Source organism: Sebastes umbrosus, chromosome 15 (assembly GCF_015220745.1).
Source record: "Sebastes umbrosus isolate fSebUmb1 chromosome 15, fSebUmb1.pri, whole genome shotgun sequence".
In the NCBI taxonomy this organism is placed as follows: domain Eukaryota; kingdom Metazoa; phylum Chordata; class Actinopteri; order Perciformes; family Sebastidae; genus Sebastes; species Sebastes umbrosus.
Window position 1 is genome coordinate 18204695 of NC_051283.1, and position 6504 is coordinate 18211198.

General features: G+C 41.2%; 1 long non-coding RNA gene across 2 annotated transcripts; it reads left to right on the top strand.

Annotated features, from left to right (window-relative positions):
* Positions 1-775: 775 nt before the first annotated feature.
* Positions 776-6232, top strand: LOC119503435. 2 transcript variants are annotated; one of them, XR_005210314.1, is made up of 2 exons: positions 776-877; positions 5576-6232. It is a non-coding gene; the product is annotated as an uncharacterized LOC119503435 (long non-coding RNA). The 2 variants fall into 2 exon arrangements; XR_005210313.1 differs by having other exon boundaries at positions 806-943.
* Positions 6233-6504: the final 272 nt, after the last annotated feature.

A 6504-nucleotide genomic window follows, 5' to 3' on the forward strand; every position in this document is an offset into this window, starting at 1 on the left:
CTCGTAATACTATGACTTTATTGTCAAAATATTACAACTTTTTTTCTCATGAACTTTTGACTTTTTTTCTCATTATATTATGACTTTATTTTCGAAATCTCAGATTGATTTATTTTTTCGTCAATGTGGCCCTAATACTCATTCGTACCGTGGTACCATAGACCTACAACAATGATAAATAAAAATGAAAATGTAAACAAAACAACAGTTATTCATTTCCATTTTTATAAATCCACAGGGAGCCACTGGAGAGGAGCTGAAGAGCCTCAGGTTGCTGACCCCTGGTCTAGTGGAACAACATCAGCATCATGGCCCCTGATGCCCAAACCAACAATAAATTCTGTAGACAGCACTTTGCAGCCTGTTCATACAACTGATTATCAACTATAAATATAGGCCTACAACAACCTTCCTCAGTGAAGCTTTGCTAGAATTAACCAAGAGACAAAACACAGACAATTAGACATTAAAAAGTCTGTCTATGGAAGACAGGTGTGCAGCAAAAGCATCATTAGGCCACAGAAATTAAATAATCTGGCACTTTCTATAGAACCAAGCGCAGAATAAAACATCACCAAAGCAACAACAACACGGAGGTGTAAAAACAATATAAACTTCACAGCGACAGCTACAAAACACACATATTAAAGCAAAAAGACGGTTTTACACACCTTAGCAGCATACAAACGCTAGGCTACGTTACTAGGCAACGTGGTGGTTGCTAGTGCTCTCATCTGTAGCCTAGGTTACATGAGTTACAACGATAAACCGGTTTGTCATTGTACTCACCTGTCTGAACGTTATTCTGTGAGTCTTTGGTCCTCAATCTGCTCCAGGTTCAATGAACCACCTGTGTTGATGACGCGCAACATCGTAGGTGTGTTTGATTTGTGTCACTTGGCGTACCGGCCGGGTGGTGCCTGACATTCCTGCTTAATTAAAGGTAAAGTTAGATGGATGCAACTTTTTTTAAAATTAGGCTGAGATACAACAATGCTAACTGTACCATCCTAACCCTAAGAACATCTGAAATAGAATTGCATTGTTGTGCATATCTAGAGTCTCTAACCTTACCTGCTAGTGCAGGGGTCAGCAACCTTTACTGTCAAAAGAGACATTTTAGGCACAAAAAAAAAGAAAAAATGTGTCTGTAGCAGCAAAACATTTGATCATTGTAATGAAGGTAAGACAGTTTATAGTCTAAGTATACAGTATATAAGTCTAATGCAGTGAGGGTCAAAGTGCAAATGTACTACGGAGTATTAGGGCCACATTGAGGGAAAAAACATCTGAGATTTCCAGAATAAAGTCATAACTTTATGAGAAAAAAAGTCGTAATATTGCAAGAATAAAATCATAACTTTTGCGAGAAAAAAGTTGTAATATTACGAGAATAAAGTCATAACTTTGAGAGAATAAAGTCATAACTTGACGAGAAAAAAAGTCGTAATATTACGAGAATAAAGTCATAAGTCATAATTTTTTTTTTTTTAAAGCATTATTAGCTCCTGAGTCTACCTCTATGTTGCTGCTAGGAGATGTTGATCTGTGTATTTAAAATTACGGGTGTTTGCTACCCTCTTGTGGTGACAGCGAGGAACTGAGAAATTAGTCAAAGTAGCGTCAATGCAGATATTATGATATATGATTGGCCATAAACAATAATAACATGACAAATACACAGTATTTTGTACTAATTATTTAATGCTATACAGCATTTTTTTAAATTATTTTGTATACATAAAGGAAAAGAAACACAACATCCCAATAGTGTTTTCCTTTGTATTTCCCGTATTGTGTTGAGAAGAAGCTGCAAGGGATTAACAGTAGCAAAGAGATGACCTGTGTATTTAAAATCACGAGTGTTCACTGCCCTCTAGTGGTCACTGTCAAGAACTGCAATATTAAATTCGTCAAGTTAGTAGTAATGCAGCCATGTTAACATACTTACACTTCTGGGAAATGTACACTTTCTTAGCACATAACATGATGCAGGGCTTTAGATTGTTTTATAACAAAGTATATACTAGAAATACAGATACTATTATGGACATTTATTACACGGCTTTGTTGAATACTTGATTCTGATTGGTCAATTAAGACGTTCTACGGTCTGTTATTTCTTTATAGCAGACTGTTGCTATGTCGGTCTCTGGTGGACAGTTTTTGTGTCAAATTATTGATTTCTTAAGTAAGTAGCCGCGTAATAAGCGGGATAATGTACAGCTAGCGGGTCATTGTTGTGAAAGAAACCCCTTCAGGGTGATGAGAGACCGCTCCGCTCCGTCTCGGGATGTGGCATCGCCCTATCGGGGTTTCTTTCACAACAATGACCGGCTCGCTGTACATTATCCCTTACATAAATGTCTTATTGATACCTCTAAAGAATATAATCAGTATTGATAACTGTATTGTTCCTACTAACCCTGTAGGAATAGTGCCCTAAACCCCCCCACTCGCCATACCCCAACTGCTGCACAGCACCTAAACTCTTAAAAACTATGTGAAATGTTGTTAATAACTATGAAATATAAATCATCCTTGCCTTTCAAAATAAAGCAAAAAATATGAATGTCGCACAGCATTCAGTATGACGTCATTATATAGACTTTCTCTCAACACCAGCAACTCTGACTGACTTACAGCGTCCCTGTGAGTAGGCCTAGTTTAACTTTTTCTACCTAAAGTAAGCCTACAACATTGACATATGTTATCACATTATAAAGTTGATATAGGGAACGTAAGGTTCAGACTGGCCACCTGGTAAAGTAAGTCAATATCCACTCTCCATTTCACTGTATTGGTCTCAAGCAAAGGTTACTATCTTGTTGCCAAATGCTCAACTAGAGTATGTTCATCTTTCAATTGTAGTACTCCAACTTTAACTTAAGCAAAGAATCTGAATACCCCTTCCACCGTTGAGCACATCGCTCTAAGTGTGCTTCACATGCTTGTACTTATGACAATATGACAAGCATGCTGCTTGTAATTGAACTGAACTTCATTGATCCTCAGGGGAGGGATTAAACACACACGCTCGCTCCCCTGACATGCTGTCTACACTCAGATTTAATTCGCCCCTGATGCTCGTTCTGTTGGCTCATCACCGTGTCACGTCCCCGCTCATTGGCTGGTTTCTGAATGGGGGGAAATCGTGATCGCAAACCTTCTTAAACATCCTTTCATTAGTTACAGTACAAGCATAGACACTAGTCTGTGTACAGTGCCCGAACTATGTCAAACATGAAAAGGGATTAAGTCACCAATCCACATAGTTGCACAATGGCCTCCTTCCTTTCTCTCCATTTACTCTGAGCTCCCCACGGGTGAGCCAGGGGGTTATGAGCAGGGGAGCAGTGAAAAGGGTAATCTTTCACTCCTTTGCATAGCACAAAGGCTTAGCTGAAGATAAGCTCACACTCTGCAGCACATACGGCAAGTAATATTAGATAGACGCCGCTCGCTTTAGAAGGAAAATTGGTCACACATCTGAGAGATCTGGGAGGATATACATGAGGCAATAAATTATGCATGCAGAGATACAGGTACGCACATGTATGAGGACACAAAGAACCAACACATAGGCTTTGCATTTGAGCTACATGGCCTTTAAAAGTAGCATAATGACTACAATAATGACTGACAAAAGTGCACTGTGAAATAAAGCTTCGGGTAAACTTGATTTAACGCTCTGTTTTTGAACGAGCATGTTTGTGTGTGGCAAAGGGTTGAGGCATCCCGTGGTCTATTTATTCACTGCTTTTGCACATAACAGGTAGCTGCTGCGTTTATGAGTCATTGGGTGATGGATGGAGAGGAGAAAAACACTCACAGGGTGGAGGAATGATGGACAGATGGGGAAAAAAAAGCAAGACAGGAGTTTAGGGCAGGATAGCCGAGGGTTAGGAGGGAGGGAACAGACTAAAATGAAGCAGCAGCAGCAGCAGGATGTGAGAGAAAATGAAACAAGAATGAGAAGGGAAAAGGAGCGAGAGAGAATAATAGAACAGCGAGAAGTCGAGAAAGGGGTGTTGCAGCAAGCTGGGAGTTCAGTTTGCATGGCTCTACTCTGCGGGCGCCTTTAATTACTTTTCAGCGTCACTGCCTCTCCTGGTCATGAGCTGCATGCTCCGATCACCAGCTTCTGATTATCGGGCCTTTGTGAGGGCCTCATGCCCGCTGTCAGGCCATAATTACGTTTGCGCTGGAGAGTATCTCAGCATGTCAGAAAGCTCACAAAGCCGTCATGCATGCTTTCCTCCTCTATGGGCTTGAACTGCACGGTGCTCAGGAACGCAAAGGTTAAGGCAGGTGCATGCATACACAAAATGTGATAAACTAGGGGATGTTTATTGTGTAATTATCAGTGTACCCATCTATTCTCTGGAGGCTAACGTTAATAGCGAGCCAGCTTTCAAGGCTGACTTGTGAAAGAAAAAGGAGGAACTGATGGCGAAAATAAATGCGATGTTCACAATGAGACAGCACAATCAGGCAGTAAGTCATTGTGAAATGCTTAACTTCTTCTAACAAAAGGGATGCACTCTCTCACACACCCGACTCCATCCACTGTGTAAGCAATGTAGTGGTAACATAATAAACAACAGCCTTGAAAGAATAAAGCCAGTTCCTCCGTGTTGAAACGCAGCTGTCCCCATGGTCACCATGACTGGGCAACATGTACGCAAGGTGTTGATCTGTCTCCCAGGTGCTGCACTGTGACTCCCGAACCTTCCTCCTCATCCCACCTTTTAGAAACATCTTTACTTTCTCTTTTATTAACCAGCTCAAATAAATTCGTTCCCATCCTCCTTCAAGCATTCAACCAAGAGTTCTGCTTAAAGCAGCAGTGCGTAGAATTGGAGCAAATACGATAAAAAAAAGTTATTTTTATAAAACGGTCAGTATATATCCTGACAGTAATGAATGAGACAGGTAATCTGAAAAAAATCATGTGCCTCTGTGTCCTCCGGTGCTCCTAATGGCATCTGCAAGATTTTACAGAACGGAGGAAAACAACCAATCAGAGCCAAGCTGAAGCCTGCCGTCTCTGAGCAGCTGTCAATCAATCGCAAACTCCGATCAAACGGTCAAACTAGGCAACGTTGATCATATATGAATCAATATTCTGTTACTGTAATGCCTATTTCTCGCCTCAAATGTTTTCAGAAACATCTTGTAGTGTACTGGCAGCTATGTTGAGATCTGTTGAGGAAATACCAAGCACCGCCCACCAGCCGGAGCAAACTTTCTCATTTTACAGCTAAACAGTTCACTACGAGAACTGTTTTAGATATTTTTTATCTCAGGTCCTGGAAAAAGAAGTCTTCTCACATCTTTTTATAACAAACAAAATGGACAAATTCCAGGCAGGGATGCTCTTCGCATTATTTCTTATCTACATAAATTTCAGTAATGACTCATTATTTATATCGTCTTCTGCTACTTGTATAACTTGCAGTGTATCCCCAGGTTCCATTTTAGGACCTATTTTATTTGCATTATGTCTCCACTGTGTTTGTCCTGTCTGTTTTTAGATTAACCTTTCTTTGCATCACTTTGTCCATCTCTCTAGCTGCTCCCTACATCCCCCTGTGTCTCTGATCTCTGCTACTCCTCTTTTTCCCCATCTCCCCATCCATGCCGTTCTCTCTCTCTCTCTCCCCTGTAATCACTCTCCACTGAACCAAAAAAGAGCGAATGAGATGGCACCAAGAGAGAACCGCAGGTGTCTATTGAAGTGTTGACCAGCCAGGCAGGCCACCTATGAGCGCCCACATCCCACAAGCCTGAACTTGCCTGAAGGTCGCACCTTTCCGAGCCACCGCATGCAGCTGCTCGGGGCCTCCGAGGCCGTGCAGTCCGGCACCTGCCTGCTGAGCGAAATCAAAAAGAGCCGGGACGGACCTTCAATCGCACCAAAGTCAAAAGATTCTCAGCTTGTTATTCATCTGTCAAGAGCAGAGCTAAGGAACGTCTCTGCAGGGAACACACCAATCTGATATCTGTCTGTGAGATGTTTGCCCTTTTGTGTTCTTTTTCAACTGATATATGTCAAGTAAAGTCGCAGCAGAGAAATATAATGAGGAGAGCGATGAGTAGCAGAGAAAAGTGGAATAAGCTGGCAGAGTCCTGCAGAGAGGAGAGTGCAGGAGTATCCATAATCACCGGATGACACATTGACATTGTGTGGAAATGCTCCAACTGTATAAAAATGAAGCTTACAACAAAATGCATAATTTGTTTCAAATACCATTGCCAACCAAATTTAACGTTTCAGCCCTGGGTATTGTGATCTTGTGTCAGATTTAGCTGACTCAGTAACTGATTCTTTAAGCCAGGCTGCACATGATCCATTCATTCTGGGAGACAGCAGAGATGTGATGATGGAAATTAACAAGATGTTAATTTCATTCTGCCACTCAAAACCCCAGAAAGATGAGGTCATAGAGTCAATAGAGTCATGACTTCAAGGTTTTGTACCATTTAGGGAAAGTCTTAGCA